We start from the raw sequence: 19,859 nt of genomic DNA, 5'->3' as shown, positions 1-19,859 counted from the left end.
TTTTAGACCATTTTGTGATTTTCGAAAAACTTGTTAACATAAAAACACGAAAGTGCTAAGAATAGCTTCAAATCGCATTTGGAGACGTTTTAGACCATTTTGTGATTTTCCAAAAAACTTGTTAAACATTTATACACCAAAGTGCTAAGAATAGCTTCAAATCGCATTTGGAGACGTTTTAGACCATTTTGTGAATTTCGAAAAAACTTTTTAACATAAAAATATCAAAGTGCTTAGAATGGCTTCAAATCGCATTTGGAGACGTTTTGGACCATTTTGTGATTTTCAAAAAAACTTGTTAACATAAAAACACCAAAGTGCTTAGAATAGCTTCAAATCGCATTTGGATACGTTTTAGACCATTTTGTGATTTTCGAAATAACTTGTTAACATAAAAACACCAAAGTGCTTAGAATAGCTTCAAAACGCATTTGGAGACGTTTTAGACCATTTTATGATTCACGAAAAAACTTGTTAACATAAAAACACCAAAGTGCTTAGAATAGCTTCAAATCGCATTTTGAGACATTTTAGAGCATTTTGTGATTTTCGAAAAAACTTGTTAACATAAAAACACCAAAGTGCTTAGAATAGCTTCAAATCGCATTTGGAGACGTTTTAGACCATTTTGAGGATTTCGATGAAACTTGGTTACACAAAAACATCAAAGTGCTTAAAATCACATTAGAAACCGTTTTAGACCATTTTGAACATTTCGACAAAACTTTTCACACAAAACATCAAAGTGTACAGAATAGCTTCAAATCGCATTTGGAGACATTTTAGACCATTTTGTGATTTTCGAAAAAACTTGTTAACATAAAAACACCAAAGTGCTTAGAATAGCTTCAAATCGCATTTGGAGACGTTTTAGACCATTTTGTGATTTTCGAAAAAACTTGTTAACATAAAAACACCAAAGTGCTTAGAATAGCTTCAAATCGCATTTGGAGACGTTTTAGACCATTTTGTGATTTTCGAAAAAACTTGTTAACATAAAAACATCAAAGTGCTTAGAATAGCTTCAAATCGCATTTGGAGACGTTTTAGACCATTTTGTGATTTTCGAAAAACTTGTTAACATAAAAACACGAAAGTGTTAAGAATAGCTTCAAATCGCATTTGGAGACGTTTTAGACCATTTTGTGATTTTCCAAAAAACTTGTTAAACATTTATACACCAAAGTGCTAAGAATAGCTTCAAATCGCATTTGGAGACGTTTTAGACCATTTTGTGAATTTCGAAAAAACTTTTTAACATAAAAATATCAAAGTGCTAAGAATAGCTTCAAATCGCATTTGGAGACGTTTTGGACCATTTTGTGATTTTCAAAAAAACTTGGTTACACAAAAACATCAAAGTGCTTAAATTCACATTAGAAACCGTTTTAGACCATTTTGAGCATTTCGATTAAACTTTTCACACAAAAACATAAAAGGACACAAAATAGCTTAATATCGTATTTAAAAACGTTTTAGACCATTTTGAGCATTTCGACAAAAATTTTTTACACAAAAACATCAAAGAGCACAAAATAGCTTAATATCGTATTTAAAAACGTTTTAGACCATTTTGTGATTTTCGAAAAAACTTGTTAACATAAAAACACCAAAGTGCTTAGAATAGCTTCAAATCGCATTTGGAGACATTTTAGACCATTTTGTGATTTTCGAAAAAACATGTTAACATAAAAACACCAAAGTGCTTAGAATAGCTTCAAATCGCATTTGGAGACGTTTTAGACCATTTTGTGATTTTCGAAAAAAGTTGGTTACACAAAAACATCAAAGTGCTTAAAATCACATTAGAAACCGTTTTAGACCATTTTGAGCATTTCGATAAAACTTTTCACACAAAAACATCAAAGGGCACAAAATAGCTTAATATCGTATTTAAAAACGTTTTAGACCAATTTAAGCATTTCGACAAAAATTTTTCACACAAAAACACCAAAGAGCACAAAATAGCTTAATATCGTATTTAAAAACGTTTTAGACCATTTTGAGCATTTCGACAAAAATTTTTCACTCTAAACATCAAAGTGTACAGAATAGCTTCAAATCGCATTTGGAGACATTTTAGACCATTTTGTGATTTTCGAAAAAACTTGTTAACATAAAAACACCAAAGTGCTTAGAAGAGCTTCAAATCGCATTTGGAGACGTTTTAGACCATTTTGTGATTTTCGAAAAAACTTGTTAACATAAAAACACCAAAGTGCTTAGAATAGCTTCAAATCGCATTTGGAGACGTTTTAGACCATTTTGTGATTTTCGAAAAAACTTGTTAACATAAAAACATCAAAGTGTACAGAATAGCTTCAAATCGCATTTGGAGACGTTTTAGACCATTTTGTGATTTCCGAAAAAACTTGTTAACATAAAAACACCAAAGTGCTTAGAATAGCTTCAAATCGCATTTGGAGACGTTTTAGACCATTTTGTGATTTTCGAAAAAACTTGTTAACATAAAAACACCAAAGTGCTTAGAATAGCTTCAAATAGCATTTTTAGATATTTGAGACCATTTTGTGATTTTCGAAAAACCTTGTTAACATAAAAACACCAAAGTGCTTAGAATAGCTTCAAATCGCATTTGGAGACGTTTTAGACCATTTTGTGATTTTCGAAAAAACTTGTTAACATAAAAACACCAAAGTGCTTAGAATAGCTTCAAATAGCATTTTTAGATATTTGAGACCATTTTGTGATTTTCGAAAAACCTTGTTAACATAAAAACACCAAAGTGCTTAGAATAGCTTCAAATCGCATTTGGAGACGTTTTAGACCATTTTGTGATTTTCGAAAAAACTTGTTAACATAAAAACACCAAAGTGCTTAGAATAGCTTCAAATCGCATTTGGAGACGTTTTAGACCATTTTGTGATTTTCGAAAAAACTTGTTAATATAAAAACACCAAAGTGCTTAGAATAGCTTCAAATCGCATTTGGAGACATTTTAGAGCATTTTGTGATTTTCGAAAAAACTTGTTAACATAAAAACACCAAAGTGCTTAGAATAGCTTCAAATAGCATTTTTAGATATTTGAGACCATTTTGTGATTTTCGAAAAACCTTGTTAACATAAAAACACCAAAGTGCTTAGAATAGCTTCAAATCGCATTTGGAGACGTTTTAGACCATTTTGTGATTTTCGAAAAAACTTGTTAACATAAAAACACCAAAGTGCTTAGAAGAGCTTCAAATCGCATTTGGAGACGTTTTAGACCATTTTGTGATTTTCGAAAAAACTTGTTAACATAAAAACACCAAAGTGCTTAGAATAGCTTCAAATCGCATTTGGAGACGTTTTAGACCATTTTGTGATTTTCGAAAAAACTTGTTAACATAAAAACATCAAAGTGTACAGAATAGCTTCAAATCGCATTTGGAGACGTTTTAGACCATTTTGTGATTTCCGAAAAAACTTGTTAACATAAAAACACCAAAGTGCTTAGAATAGCTTCAAATCGCATTTGGAGACGTTTTAGACCATTTTGTGATTTTCGAAAAAACTTGTTAACATAAAAACACCAAAGTGCTTAGAATAGCTTCAAATAGCATTTTTAGATATTTGAGACCATTTTGTGATTTTCGAAAAACCTTGTTAACATAAAAACACCAAAGTGCTTAGAATAGCTTCAAATCGCATTTGGAGACGTTTTAGACCATTTTGTGATTTTCGAAAAAACTTGTTAACATAAAAACACCAAAGTGCTTAGAATAGCTTCAAATCGCATTTGGAGACGTTTTAGACCATTTTGTGATTTTCGAAAAAACTTGTTAATATAAAAACACCAAAGTGCTTAGAATAGCTTCAAATTGCATTTGGAGACATTTTAGAGCATTTTGTGATTTTCGAAAAAACTTGTTAACATAAAAACACCAAAGTGCTTAGAATAGCTTCAAATAGCATTTTTAGATATTTGAGACCATTTTGTGATTTTCGAAAAACCTTGTTAACATAAAAACACCAAAGTGCTTAGAATAGCTTCAAATCGCATTTGGAGACGTTTTAGACCATTTTGTGATTTTCGAAAAAACTTGTTAACATAAAAACACCAAAGTGCTTAGAAGAGCTTCAAATCGCATTTGGAGACGTTTTAGACCATTTTGTGATTTTCGAAAAAACTTGTTAACATAAAAACACCAAAGTGCTTAGAATAGCTTCAAATCGCATTTGGAGACGTTTTAGACCATTTTGTGATTTTCGAAAAAACTTGTTAACATAAAAACATCAAAGTGTACAGAATAGCTTCAAATCGCATTTGGAGACGTTTTAGACCATTTTGTGATTTCCGAAAAAACTTGTTAACATAAAAACACCAAAGTGCTTAGAATAGCTTCAAATCGCATTTGGAGACGTTTTAGACCATTTTGTGATTTTCGAAAAAACTTGTTAACATAAAAACACCAAAGTGCTTAGAATAGCTTCAAATCGCATTTGGAGACGTTTTAGACCATTTTGAGGATTTCGATGAAACTTGGTTACACAAAAACATCAAAGTGCTTAAAATCACATTAGAAACCGTTTTAGACCATTTTGAGCATTTCGACAAAACTTTTCACACAAAACATCAAAGTGTACAGAATAGCTTCAAATCGCATTTGGAGACATTTTAGACCATTTTGTGATTTTCGAAAAAACTTGTTAACATAAAAACACCAAAGTGCTTAGAATAGCTTCAAATCGCGTTTGGAGACGTTTTAGACCATTTTGTGATTTTCGAAAAAACTTGTTAACATAAAAACATCAAAGTGTACAGAATAGCTTCAAATCGCATTTGGAGACGTTTTAGACCATTTTGTGATTTTCGTCAAAATTTGTTAACATAAAAACACCAAAGTGCTTAGAATAGCTTTAAATCGCATTTGGAGACGTTTTAGACCATTTTGTGATTTTCAAAAAAACTTGGTTACACAAAAATATCAAAATGCTTAAAATCACATTAGAAACCGTTTTAGACCATTTTGAGCATTTCGATAAAACATTTCACACAAAAACATCAAAGGGCACAAAATAGCTTAATATCGTATTTAAAAACGTTTTAGACCATTTTGAGCATTTCGACAAAAATTTTTCACACAAAACATCAAAGTGTACAGAATAGCTTCAAATCGCATTTGGAGACATTTTAGACCATTTTGTGATTTTCGAAAAAACTTGTTAACATAAAAACACCAAAGTGCTTAGAATAGCTTCAAATCGCATTTGGAGACGTTTTAGACCATTTTGTGATTTTCGAAAAACTTGTTAACATAAAAACACCAAAGTGCTAAGAATAGCTTCAAATCGCATTTGGAGACGTTTTAGACCATTTTGAGATTTTCCAAAAAACTTGTTAACATGTATACACCAAAGTGCTAAGAATAGCTTCAAATCGCATTTGGAGACGTTTTAGACCATTTTGTGAATTTCGAAAAAACTTTTTAACATAAAATTATCAAAGTGTACAGAATAGCTTCAAATCGCATTTGGAGACGTTTTAGACCATTTTGTGATTTTCGTCAAAATTTGTTAACATAAAAACACCAAAGTGCTTAGAATAGCTTTAAATCGCATTTGGAGACGTTTTAGACCATTTTGTGATTTTCAAAAAAACTTGGTTACACAAAAATATCAAAATGCTTAAAATCACATTAGAAACCGTTTTAGACCATTTTGAGCATTTCGATAAAACATTTCACACAAAAACATCAAAGGGCACAAAATAGCTTAATATCGTATTTAAAAACGTTTTAGACCATTTTGAGCATTTCGACAAAAATTTTTCACACAAAACATCAAAGTGTACAGAATAGCTTCAAATCGCATTTGGAGACATTTTAGACCATTTTGTGATTTTCGAAAAAACTTGTTAACATAAAAACACCAAAGTGCTTAGAATAGCTTCAAATCGCATTTGGAGACGTTTTAGACCATTTTGTGATTTTCGAAAAACCTTGTTACCATAAAAACATCAAAGTGCTTAGAATAGCTTCAAATCGCATTTGGAGACGTTTTAGACCATTTTGTGATTTTCGAAAAACTTGTTAACATAAAAACACCAAAGTGCTAAGAATAGCTTCAAATCGCATTTGGAGACGTTTTAGACCATTTTGAGATTTTCCAAAAAACTTGTTAACATTTATACACCACCAAAGTGCTAAGAATAGCTTCAAATCGCATTTGGAGACGTTTTAGACCATTTTGTGAATTTCGAAAAAACGTTTTAACATAAAAATATCAAAGTGTACAGAATAGCTTCAAATCGCATTTGGAGACGTTTTAGACCATTTTGTGATTTTCAAAAAAACTTGGTTACACAAAAACATCAAAGTGCTTAAATTCACATTAGAAACCGTTTTAGACCATTTTGAGCATTTCGATTAAACTTTTCACACAAAAACATAAAAGGACACAAAATAGCTTAATATCGTATTTAAAAACGTTTTAGACCATTTTGAGCATTTCGATAAAAAATTTTTACACAAAAACATCAAAGAGCACAAAATAGCTTAATATCGTATTTAAAAACGTTTTAGACCATTTTGTGATTTTCTAAAAAACTTGTTAACATAAAAACATCAAAGTGTACAGAATAGCTTCAAATCGCATTTGGAGACGTTTTAGACCATTTTGTGATTTTCGAAAAAACTTGTTAACATAAAAACAACAAAGTGCTTAGAATAGCTTCAAATCGCATTTGGAGACGTTTTAGACCATTTTGTTATTTTCAAAAAAACTTGGTTACACAAAAACATCAAAGTGCTTAAAATCACATTACAAACCGTTTTAGACCATTTTGAGCATTTCGATAAAACTTTTCACACAAAAACATCAAAGGGCACAAAATAGCTTAATATCGTATTTAAAAACGTTTTAGACCAATTTAAGCATTTCGACAAAAAGTTTTCACTCAAAAACATCAAAGAGCACAAAATAGCTTAATATCGTATTTAAAAACGTTTTAGACCCTTTTGAGCATTTCGACAAAAAATTTTCACACAAAACATCAAAGTGTACAGAATAGCTTCAAATCGCATTTGGAGACATTTTAGACCATTTTGTGATTTTCGAAAAAACTTGTTAACATAAAAACACCAAAGTGCTTAGAATAGATTCAAATCGCATTTGGAGACGTTTTAGACCATTTTGTGATTTTCGAAAAAACTTGTTAACATAAAAACACCAAAGTGCTTAGAATAGCTTCAAATCGCATTTGGAGACGTTTTAGACCATTTTGTGATTTTAGAAAAAACTTGTTAACATAAAAACATCAAAGTGTACAGAATAGCTTCAAATCGCATTTGGAGACGTTTTCGACCATTTTGTGATTTTCGAAAAAATTTGTTAACATAAAAACACCAAAGTGCTTAGAATAGATTCAAATCGCATTTGGAGACGTTTTAGACCATTTTGTGATTTTCGAAAAAACTTGTTAACATAAAAACACCAAAGTGCTTAGAATAGCTTCAAATCGCATTTGGAGACGTTTTAGACCATTTTGTGATTTTAGAAAAAACTTGTTAACATAAAAACATCAAAGTGTACAGAATAGCTTCAAATCGCATTTGGAGACGTTTTAGACCATTTTGTGATTTTCGAAAAAATTTGTTAACATAAAAACACCAAAGTGCTTAGAATAGCTTCAAATCGCATTTGGAGACATTTTAGACCATTTTGTGATTTAAAAAAAAACTTGGTTACACAAAAATATCAAATTGCTTAAAATCACATTAGAAACCGTTTTAGACCATTTTGAGCATTTCGATAAAACTTTTCACACAAAAACATCAAAGGGCACAAAATAGCTTAATATCGTATTTAAAAACGTTTTAGACCATTTTGAGCATTTCGACAAAAATTTTTCACACAAAACATCAAAGTGTACAGAATAGCTTCAAATCGCATTTGGAGACATTTTAGACCATTTTGTGATTTTCGAAAAAATATGTTAACATAAAAACACCAAAGTGCTTAGAATAGCTTCAAATCGCATTTGGAGACGTTTTATACCATTTTGTGATTTTTGAAAAAACTTGTTAACATAAAAACACCAAAGTGCTTAGAATAGCTTCAAATCGCATTTTTAGACATTTTAGACCATTTTGTGATTTTCGAAAAACCTTGTTAACATAAAAACACCAAAGTGCTTAGAATAGCTTCAAATCGCATTTGGAGACATTTTAGACCATTTTGTGATTTTCGAAAAAACTTGTTAACATAAAAACACCAAAGTGCTTAGAATAGCTTCAAATCGCATTTGGAGACGTTTTAGACCATTTTGTGATTTTCGAAAAAACTTGTTAACATAAAAACACCAAAGTGCTTAAAATAGCTTCAAATCGCATTTGGAGACGTTTTAGACCATTTTGGGATTTTTCGAAAAAACTTGTTAACATAAAAACACCAAAGTGCTTAGAATAGCTTCAAATCGCATTTGGAGACATTTTAGAGCATTTTGTGATTTTCGAAAAAACTTGTTAACATAAAAACACCAAAGTGCTTAGAATAGCTTCAAATCGCATTTGGAGACGTTTTAGACCATTTTGAGGATTTCGATGAAACTTGGTTACACAAAAACATCAAAGTGCTTAAAATCACATTAGAAACCGTTTTAGACCATTTTGAGCATTTCGACAAAACTTTTCACACAAAACATCAAAGTGTACAGAATAGCTTCAAATCGCATTTGGAGACATTTTAGACTATTTTGTGATTTTCGAAAAAACTTGTTAACATAAAAACACCAAAGTGCTTAGAATAGCTTCAAATCGCATTTGGAGACGTTTTAGACCATTTTGTGATTTTCCAAAAAACTTGTTAACATTTATACACCAAAGTGCTAAGAATAGCTTCAAATCGCATTTGGAGACGTTTTAGACCATTTTGTGAATTTCGAAAAAACTTTTTAACATAAAAATATCAAAGTGTACAGAATAGCTTCAAATCGCATTTGGAGACGTTTTAGACCATTTTGTGATTTTCAAAAAAACTTGGTTACACAAAAACATCAAAGTGCTTAAATTCACATTAGAAACCGTTTTAGACCATTTTGAGCATTTCGATTAAACTTTTCACACAAAAACATAAAAGGACACAAAATAGCTTAATATCGTATTTAAAAACGTTTTAGACCATTTTGTGATTTTCGAAAAAACTTGTTAACATAAAAACACCAAAGTGCTTAGAATAGCTTCAATTCGCATTTGGAGACATTTTAGACCATTTTGTGATTTTCGAAAAAACATGTTAACATAAAAACACCAAAGTGCTTAGAATAGCTTCAAATCGCATTTGGAGACGTTTTAGACCATTTTGTGATTTTCGAAAAAAGTTGGTTACACAAAAACATCAAAGTGCTTAAAATCACATTAGAAACCGTTTTAGACCATTTTGAGCATTTCGATAAAACTTTTCACACAAAAACATCAAAGGGCACAAAATAGCTTAATATCGTATTTAAAAACGTTTTAGACCAATTTAAGCATTTCGACAAAAATTTTTCACACAAAAACACCAAAGAGCACAAAATAGCTTAATATCGTATTTAAAAACGTTTTAGACCATTTTGAGCATTTCGACAAAAATTTTTCACTCTAAACATCAAAGTGTACAGAATAGCTTCAAATCGCATTTGGAGACATTTTAGACCATTTTGTGATTTTCGAAAAAACTTGTTAACATAAAAACACCAAAGTGCTTAGAAGAGCTTCAAATCGCATTTGGAGACGTTTTAGACCATTTTGTGATTTTCGAAAAAACTTGTTAACATAAAAACACCAAAGTGCTTAGAATAGCTTCAAATCGCATTTGGAGACGTTTTAGACCATTTTGTGATTTTCGAAAAAACTTGTTAACATAAAAACATCAAAGTGTACAGAATAGCTTCAAATCGCATTTGGAGACGTTTTAGACCATTTTGTGATTTCCGAAAAAACTTGTTAACATAAAAACACCAAAGTGCTTAGAATAGCTTCAAATCGCATTTGGAGACGTTTTAGACCATTTTGTGATTTTCGAAAAAACTTGTTAACATAAAAACACCAAAGTGCTTAGAATAGCTTCAAATAGCATTTTTAGATATTTGAGACCATTTTGTGATTTTCGAAAAACCTTGTTAACATAAAAACACCAAAGTGCTTAGAATAGCTTCAAATCGCATTTGGAGACGTTTTAGACCATTTTGTGATTTTCGAAAAAACTTGTTAACATAAAAACACCAAAGTGCTTAGAATAGCTTCAAATAGCATTTTTAGATATTTGAGACCATTTTGTGATTTTCGAAAAACCTTGTTAACATAAAAACACCAAAGTGCTTAGAATAGCTTCAAATCGCATTTGGAGACGTTTTAGACCATTTTGTGATTTTCGAAAAAACTTGTTAACATAAAAACACCAAAGTGCTTAGAATAGCTTCAAATCGCATTTGGAGACGTTTTAGACCATTTTGTGATTTTCGAAAAAACTTGTTAATATAAAAACACCAAAGTGCTTAGAATAGCTTCAAATCGCATTTGGAGACATTTTAGAGCATTTTGTGATTTTCGAAAAAACTTGTTAACATAAAAACACCAAAGTGCTTAGAATAGCTTCAAATAGCATTTTTAGATATTTGAGACCATTTTGTGATTTTCGAAAAACCTTGTTAACATAAAAACACCAAAGTGCTTAGAATAGCTTCAAATCGCATTTGGAGACGTTTTAGACCATTTTGTGATTTTCGAAAAAACTTGTTAACATAAAAACACCAAAGTGCTTAGAAGAGCTTCAAATCGCATTTGGAGACGTTTTAGACCATTTTGTGATTTTCGAAAAAACTTGTTAACATAAAAACACCAAAGTGCTTAGAATAGCTTCAAATCGCATTTGGAGACGTTTTAGACCATTTTGTGATTTTCGAAAAAACTTGTTAACATAAAAACATCAAAGTGTACAGAATAGCTTCAAATCGCATTTGGAGACGTTTTAGACCATTTTGTGATTTCCGAAAAAACTTGTTAACATAAAAACACCAAAGTGCTTAGAATAGCTTCAAATCGCATTTGGAGACGTTTTAGACCATTTTGTGATTTTCGAAAAAACTTGTTAACATAAAAACACCAAAGTGCTTAGAATAGCTTCAAATCGCATTTGGAGACGTTTTAGACCATTTTGAGGATGTCGATGAAACTTGGTTACACAAAAACATCAAAGTGCTTAAAATCACATTAGAAACCGTTTTAGACCATTTTGAGCATTTCGACAAAACTTTTCACACAAAACATCAAAGTGTACAGAATAGCTTCAAATCGCATTTGGAGACATTTTAGACCATTTTGTGATTTTCGAAAAACCTTGTTAACATAAAAACACCAAAGTGCTTAGAATAGCTTCAAATCGCATTTGGAGACGTTTTAGACCATTTTGTGATTTTCGAAAAAACTTGTTAACATAAAAACACCAAAGTGCTTAGAATAGCTTCAAATCGCATTTGGAGACATTTTAGAGCATTTTGTGATTTTCGAAAAAACTTGTTAACATAAAAACACCAAAGTGCTTAGAATAGCTTCAAATCGCATTTGGAGACGTTTTAGACCATTTTGAGGATTTCGATGAAACTTGGTTACACAAAAACATCAAAGTGCTTAAAATCACATTAGAAACAGTTTTAGACCATTTTGAGCATTTCGATAAAACTTTTCACACAAAAACATCAAAGGGCACAAAAATAGCTTAATATCGTATTTAAAAACGTTTTAGACCAATTTAAGCATTTCGACAAAAAATTTTCACACAAAAACATCAAAGTGCACAAAATAGCTTAATATCGTATTTAAAAACGTTTTAGACCATTTTGTGATTTTCGAAAAAAAATTGTTAACATAAAAACACCAAAGTGCTTAGAATAGCTTCAAATCGCATTTGGAGACATTTTAGACCATTTTGTGATTTTCGAAAAAACTTGTTAACATAAAAACACCAAAGTGCTTAGAATAGCTTCAAATCGCATTTGGAGACGTTTTAGACCATTTTGTGATTTTCCAAAAAACTTGTTAACATTTATACACCAAAGTGCTAAGAATAGCTTGATTTGAAATCACATTAGAAACCGTTTTAGACCATTTTGAGCATTTCGACAAAACTTTTCACATAAAATCGCATTTGGAGACATTTTAGACCATTTTGTGATTTTCGAAAAAACTTGTTAACATAAAAACACCAAAGTGCTTAGAATAGCTTCAAATCGCATTTGGAGACGTTTTAGACCATTTTGTGATTTTCGAAAAAACTTGTTAACATAAAAACACCAAAGTGCTTAGAATAGCTTCAAATCGCATTTGGAGACGTTTTAGACCATTTTGTGATTTTCGAAAAAACTTGTTAACATAAAAACACCAAAGTGCTTAGAATAGCTTCAAATCGCATTTGGAGACATTTTAGAGCATTTTGTGATTTTCGAAAAAACTTGTTAACATAAAAACACCAAAGTGCTTATAGCTTCAAATCGCATTTGGAGACGTTTTAGACCATTTTGAGGATTTCGATGAAACTTAGTTACACAAAAACATCAAAGTGCTTAAAATCACATTAGAAACCGTTTTAGACCATTTTGAACATTTCGACAAAACTTTTCACACAAAACATCAAAGTGTACAGAATAGCTTCAAATCGCATTTGGAGACATTTTAGACCATTTTGTGATTTTCGAAAAAACTTGTTAACATAAAAACACCAAAGTGCTTAGAATTGCTTCAAATCGCATTTGGAGACGTTTTAGACCATTTTGTGATTTTCAAAAAAACTTGGTTACACAAAAATATCAAAATGCTTAAAATCACATTAGAAACCGTTTTAGACCATTTTGAGCATTTCGACAAAAAATTTTCACACAAAACATCAAAGTGTACAGAATAGCTTCAAATCGCATTTGGAGACATTTTAGACCATTTTGTGATTTTCGAAAAAATATGTTAACATAAAAACACCGAAGTGCTTAGAATAGCTTCAAATCGCATTTGGAGACGTTTTAGACCATTTTGTGATTTTCAAAAAAACTTGTTAACATAAAAACATCAAAGTGCTTAGAATAGCTTCAAATCGCATTTGGAGACGTTTTAGACCATTTTGTGATTTTTGAAAAAACTTGTTAACATAAAAACACCAAAGTGCTTAGAATAGCTTCAAATCGCATTTTTAGTCATTTTAGACCATTTTGTGATTTTCGAAAAACCTTGTTAACATAAAAACACCAAAGTGCTTAGAATAGCTTCAAATCGCATTTGGAGACGTTTTAGACCATTTTGTGATTTTCGAAAAAACTTGTTAACATAAAAACACCAAAGTGTACAGAATAGCTTCAAATCGCATTTGGAGACATTTTAGACCATTTTGTGATTTTCGAAAAAACTTGTTAACATAAAAACACCAAAGTGCTTAGAATAGCTTCAAATCGCATTTGGAGACATTTGAGACCATTTTGTGATTTTCGAAAAAACTTGTTAACATAAAAACACCAAAGTGCTTAGAATAGCTTCAAATCGCATTTGGAGACGTTTTAGACCATTTTGTGATTTTCGAAAAAACTTGTTAACATAAAAACACCAAAGTGCTTAGAATAGCTTTAAATCGCATTTGGAGACGTTTTAGACCATTTTGGGATTTTCGAAAAAACTTGTTAACATAAAAACACCAAAGTGCTTAGAATAGCTTCAAATCGCATTTGGAGACATTTTAGAGCATTTTGTGATTTTCGAAAAAACTTGTTAACATAAAAACACCAAAGTGCTTAGAATAGCTTCAAATCGCATTTGGAGACGTTTTAGACCATTTTGAGGATTTCGATGAAACTTGGTTACACAAAAACATCAAAGTGCTTAAAATCACATTAGAAACCGTTTTAGACCATTTTGAGCATTTCGACAAAACTTTTCACACAAAACATCAAAGTGTACAGAATAGCTTCAAATCGCATTTGGAGACATTTTAGACTATTTTGTGATTTTCGAAAAAACTTGTTAACATAAAAACACCAAAGTGCTTAGAATAGCTTCAAATCGAATTTGGAGACGTTTTAGACCATTTTGTGATTTTCCAAAAAACTTGTTAACATTTATACACCAAAGTGCTAAGAATAGCTTCAAATCGCATTTGGAGACGTTTTAGACCATTTTGTGAATTTCGAAAAAACTTTTTAACATAAAAATATCAAAGTGTACAGAATAGCTTCAAATCGCATTTGGAGACGTTTTAGACCATTTTGTGATTTTCAAAAAAACTTGGTTACACAAAAACATCAAAGTGCTTAAATTCACATTAGAAACCGTTTTAGACCATTTTGAGCATTTCGATTAAACTTTTCACACAAAAACATAAACGGACACAAAATAGCTTAATATCGTATTTAAAAACGTTTTAGACCATTTTGTGATTTTCGAAAAAACTTGTTAACATAAAAACACCAAAGTGCTTAGAATAGCTTCAAATCGCATTTGGAGACATTTTAGACCATTTTGTGATTTTCGAAAAAACATGTTAACATAAAAACACCAAAGTGCTTAGAATAGCTTCAAATCGCATTTGGAGACGTTTTAGACCATTTTGTGATTTTCGATAAAACTTGTTAACATAAAAACACCAAAGTGCTTAGAATAGCTTCAAATCGCATTTGGAGACGTTTTAGACCATTTTGTGATTTCCAAAAAAACTTGGTTACACAAAAACATCAAAGTGCTTAAAATCACATTAGAAACCGTTTTAGACCATTTTGAGCATTTCGATAAAACTTTTCACACAAAAACATCAAAGGGCACAAAATAGCTTAATATCGTATTTAAAAACGTTTTAGACCAATTTAAGCATTTCGACAAAAATTTTTCACACAAAAACATCAAAGAGCACAAAATAGCTTAATATCCTTTTTAAAAACGTTTTAGACGATTTTGTGATTTTCGAAAAAAATTGTTAACATAAAAACACCAAAGTGCTTAGAATAGCTTCAAATCGGATTTGGAGACGTTTTAGACCATTTTGAGGATTTCGATGAAACTTGGTTACACAAAAACATCAAAGTGCTTAAAATCACATTAGAAACCGTTTTAGACCATTTTGAGCATTTCGACAAAACTTTTCACATAAAACATCAAAGTGTACAGAATAGCTTCAAATCGCATTTGGAGACATTTTAGACCATTTTGTGATTTTCGAAAAAACTTGTTAACATAAAAACACCAAAGTGCTTAGAATAGCTTCAAATCGCATTTGGAAACGTTTTAGACCATTTTTTGATTTTCGAAAAAACTTGTTAACATAAAAACACCAAAGTGCTTAGAATAGCTTCAAATCACATTTGGAGACGTTTTAGACCATTTTGTGATTTTCGAAAAACCTTGTTAACATAAAAACATCAAAGTGCTTAGAATAGCTTCAAATCGCATTTGGAGACGTTTTAGACCATTTTGTGATTTTCGAAAAAACTTGTTAACATAAAAACACCAAAGTGCTTAGAATAGCTTCAAATCGCATTTGGAGACATTTTAGAGCATTTTGTGATTTTCGAAAAAACTTGTTAACATAAAAACACCAAAGTGCTTAGAATAGCTTCAAATCGCATTTGGAGACGTTTTAGACCATTTTGAGGATTTCGATGAAACTTGGTTACACAAAAACATCAAAGTGCTTAAAATCACATTAGAAACAGTTTTAGACCATTTTGAGCATTTCGATAAAACTTTTCACACAAAAACATCAAAGGGCACAAAAATAGCTTAATATCGTATTTAAAAACGTTTTAGACCAATTTAAGCATTTCGACAAAAATTTTTCACACAAAAACATCAAAGTGCACAAAATAGCTTAATATCGTATTTAAAAACGTTTTAGACCATTTTGTGATTTTCGAAAAAAATTGTTAACATAAAAACACCAAAGTGCTTAGAATAGCTTCAAATCGCATTTGGAGACGTTTTAGACCATTTTGAGGATTTCGATGAAACTTGGTTACACAAAAACATCAAAGTGCTTAAAATCACATTAGAAACCGTTTTAGACCATTTTGAGCATTTCGACAAAACTTTTCACATAAAATCGCATTTGGAGACATTTTAGACCATTTTGTGATTTTCGAAAAAACTTGTTAACATAAAAACACCAAAGTGCTTAGAATAGCTTCAAATCGCATTTGGAAACGTTTTAGACCATTTTGTGATTTTCGAAAAAACTTGTTAACATAAAAACACCAAAGTGCTTAGAATAGCTTCAAATCACATTTGGAGACGTTTTAGACCATTTTGTGATTTTCGAAAAACCTTGTTAACATAAAAACATCAAAGTGCTTAGAATAGCTTCAAATCGCATTTGGAGACGTTTTAGACCATTTTGTGATTTTCGAAAAAACTTGTTAACATAAAAACACCAAAGTGCTTAGAATAGCTTCAAATCGCATTTGGAGACATTTTAGAGCATTTTGTGATTTTCGAAAAAACTTGTTAACATAAAAACACCAAAGTGCTTAGAATAGCTTCAAATCGCATTTGGAGACGTTTTAGACCATTTTGAGGATTTCGATGAAACTTGGTTACACAAAAACATCAAAGTGCTTAAAATCACATTAGAAACAGTTTTAGACCATTTTGAGCATTTCGATAAAACTTTTCACACAAAAACATCAAAGGGCACAAAAATAGCTTAATATCGTATTTAAAAACGTTTTAGACCAATTTAAGCATTTCGACAAAAAATTTTCACACAAAAACATCAAAGTGCACAAAATAGCTTAATATCGTATTTAAAAACGTTTTAGACCATTTTGTGATTTTCGAAAAAAATTGTTAACATAAAAACACCAAAGTGCTTAGAATAGCTTCAAATCGCATTTGGAGACGTTTTAGACCATTTTGAGGATTTCGATGAAACTTGGTTACACAAAAACATCAAAGTGCTTAAAATCACATTAGAAACCGTTTTAGACCATTTTGAGCATTTCGACAAAACTTTTCACATAAAATCGCATTTGGAGACATTTTAGACCATTTTGTGATTTTCGAAAAAACTTGTTAACATAAAAACACCAAAGTGCTTAGAATAGCTTCAAATCGCATTTGGAGACGTTTTAGACCATTTTGTGATTTTCGAAAAAACTTGTTAACATAAAAACACCAAAGTGCTTAGAATAGCTTCAAATCGCATTTGGAGACGTTTTAGACCATTTTGTGATTTTCGAAAAAACTTGTTAACATAAAAACACCAAAGTGCTTAGAATAGCTTCAAATCGCATTTGGAGACATTTTAGAGCATTTTGTGATTTTCGAAAAAACTTGCTAACATAAAAACACCAAAGTGCTTAGAATAGCTTCAAATCGCATTTGGAGACGTTTTAGACCATTTTGAGGATTTCGATGAAACTTGGTTACACAAAAACATCAAAGTGCTTAAAATCACATTAGAAACCGTTTTAGACCATTTTGAACATTTCGACAAAACTTTTCACACAAAACATCAAAGTGTACAGAATAGCTTCAAATCGCATTTGGAGACATTTTAGACCATTTTGTGATTTTCGAAAAAACTTGTTAACATAAAAACACCAAAGTGCTTAGAATTGCTTCAAATCGCATTTGGAGACGTTTTAGACCATTTTGTGATTTTCAAAAAAACTTGGTTACACAAAAATATCAAAATGCTTAAAATCACATTAGAAACCGTTTTAGACCATTTTGAGCATTTCGACAAAAAATTTTCACACAAAACATCAAAGTGTACAGAATAGCTTCAAATCGCATTTGGAGACATTTTAGACCATTTTGTGATTTTCGAAAAAATATGTTAACATAAAAACACCGAAGTGCTTAGAATAGCTTCAAATCGCATTTGGAGACGTTTTAGACCATTTTGTGATTTTCAAAAAAACTTGTTAACATAAAAACATCAAAGTGCTTAGAATAGCTTCAAATCGCATTTGGAGACGTTTTAGACCATTTTGTGATTTTTGAAAAAACTTGTTAACATAAAAACACCAAAGTGCTTAGAATAGCTTCAAATCGCATTTTTAGTCATTTTAGACCATTTTGTGATTTTCAAAAAAACTTGTTAACATAAAAACATCAAAGTGCTTATAATAGCTTCAAATCGCATTTGGAGACGTTTTAGACCATTTTGTGATTTTCGAAAAAACTTGTTAACATAAAAACACCAAAGTGTACAGAATAGCTTCAAATCGCATTTGGAGACATTTTAGACCATTTTGTGATTTTCGAAAAAACTTGTTAACATAAAAACACCAAAGTGCTTAGAATAGCTTCAAATCGCATTTGGAGACATTTTAGACCATTTTGTGATTTTCGAAAAAATATGTTAACATAAAAACACCAAAGTGCTTAGAATAGCTTCAAATCGCATTTGGAGACGTTTTAGACCATTTTGTGATTTTTGAAAAAACTAGTTAACATAAAAACACCAAAGTGCTTAGAATAGCTTCAAATCGCATTTTTAGACATTTTAGACCATTTTATGATTTTCGAAAAACCTTGTTAACATAAAAACACCAAAGTGCTTAGAATAGCTTCAAATCGCATTTGGAGACGTTTTAGACCATTTTGTGATTTTCGAAAAAACTTGTTAACATAAAAACACCAAAGTGCTTAGAATAGCTTCAAATCGCATTTGGAGACGTTTTAGACCTTTTTGTGATTTTCGAATGTTAACATAACAAAAAAACACCAAAGTGCTTAGAATAGCTTCAAATCGCATTTGGAGACATTTTAGACCATTTTGTGATTTTCGATGAAACTTGGTTACACAAAAACATCAAAGTGCTTAAAATCACATTAGAAACCGTTTTAGACCATTTTGAGCATTTCGATAAAACTTTTCACACAAAAACATCAAAGGGCACAAAATAGCTTAATATCGTATTTAAAAACGTTTTAGACCATTTTGAGCATTTCGACAAAAATTTTTCACACAAAAACATCAAAGAGCACAAAATAGCTTAATATCGTATTTAAAAACGTTTTAGACCATTTTGAGCATTTCGACAAACATTTTTCACACAAAACATCAAAGTGTACAGAATAGCTTTAAATCGCATTTGGAGACATTTTAGACCATTTTGTGATTTTCGAAAAAACTTGTTAACATAAAAACAACAAAGTGCTTAGAATAGCTTCAAATCGCATTTGGAGACATTTTAGACCATTTTGTGATTTTCGAAATAACTTGTTAACATAAAAACACCAAAGTGCTTAGAATGGCTTCAAATCGCATTTGGAGAGGTTTTGGACCATTTTGTGATTTTCAAAAAAACTTGTTAACATAAAAACACCAAAGTGCTTAGAATAGCTTCAAATCGCATTTGGATACGTTTTAGACCATTTTGTGATTTTCGAAATAACTTGTTAACATAAAAACACCAAAGTGCTTAGAATAGCTTCAAAACGCATTTGGAGACGTTTTAGACCATTTTATGATTCACGAAAAAACTTGTTAACATAAAAACACCAAAGTGCTTAGAATAGCTTCAAATCGCATTTTGAGACATTTTAGAGCATTTTGTGATTTTCGAAAAAACTTGTTAACATAAAAACACCAAAGTGCTTAGAATAGCTTCAAATCGCATTTGGAGACGTTTTAGACCATTTTGAGGATTTCGATGAAACTTGGTTACACAAAAACATCAAAGTGCTTAAAATCACATTAGAAACCGTTTTAGACCATTTTGAACATTTCGACAAAACTTTTCACACAAAACATCAAAGTGTACAGAATAGCTTCAAATCGCATTTGGAGACATTTTAGACCATTTTGTGATTTTCGAAAAAACTTGTTAACATAAAAACACCAAAGTGCTTAGAATAGCTTCAAATCGCATTTGGAGACGTTTTAGACCATTTTGTGATGT

This window comes from Antedon bifida, chromosome 2 (assembly GCF_963402885.1).
Source record: "Antedon bifida chromosome 2, ecAntBifi1.1, whole genome shotgun sequence".
NCBI lineage: Eukaryota > Metazoa > Echinodermata > Crinoidea > Comatulida > Antedonidae > Antedon > Antedon bifida.
The sequence above is the reverse complement of the archived record's forward strand: the minus strand, read 5'-3'. Positions refer to the sequence as shown.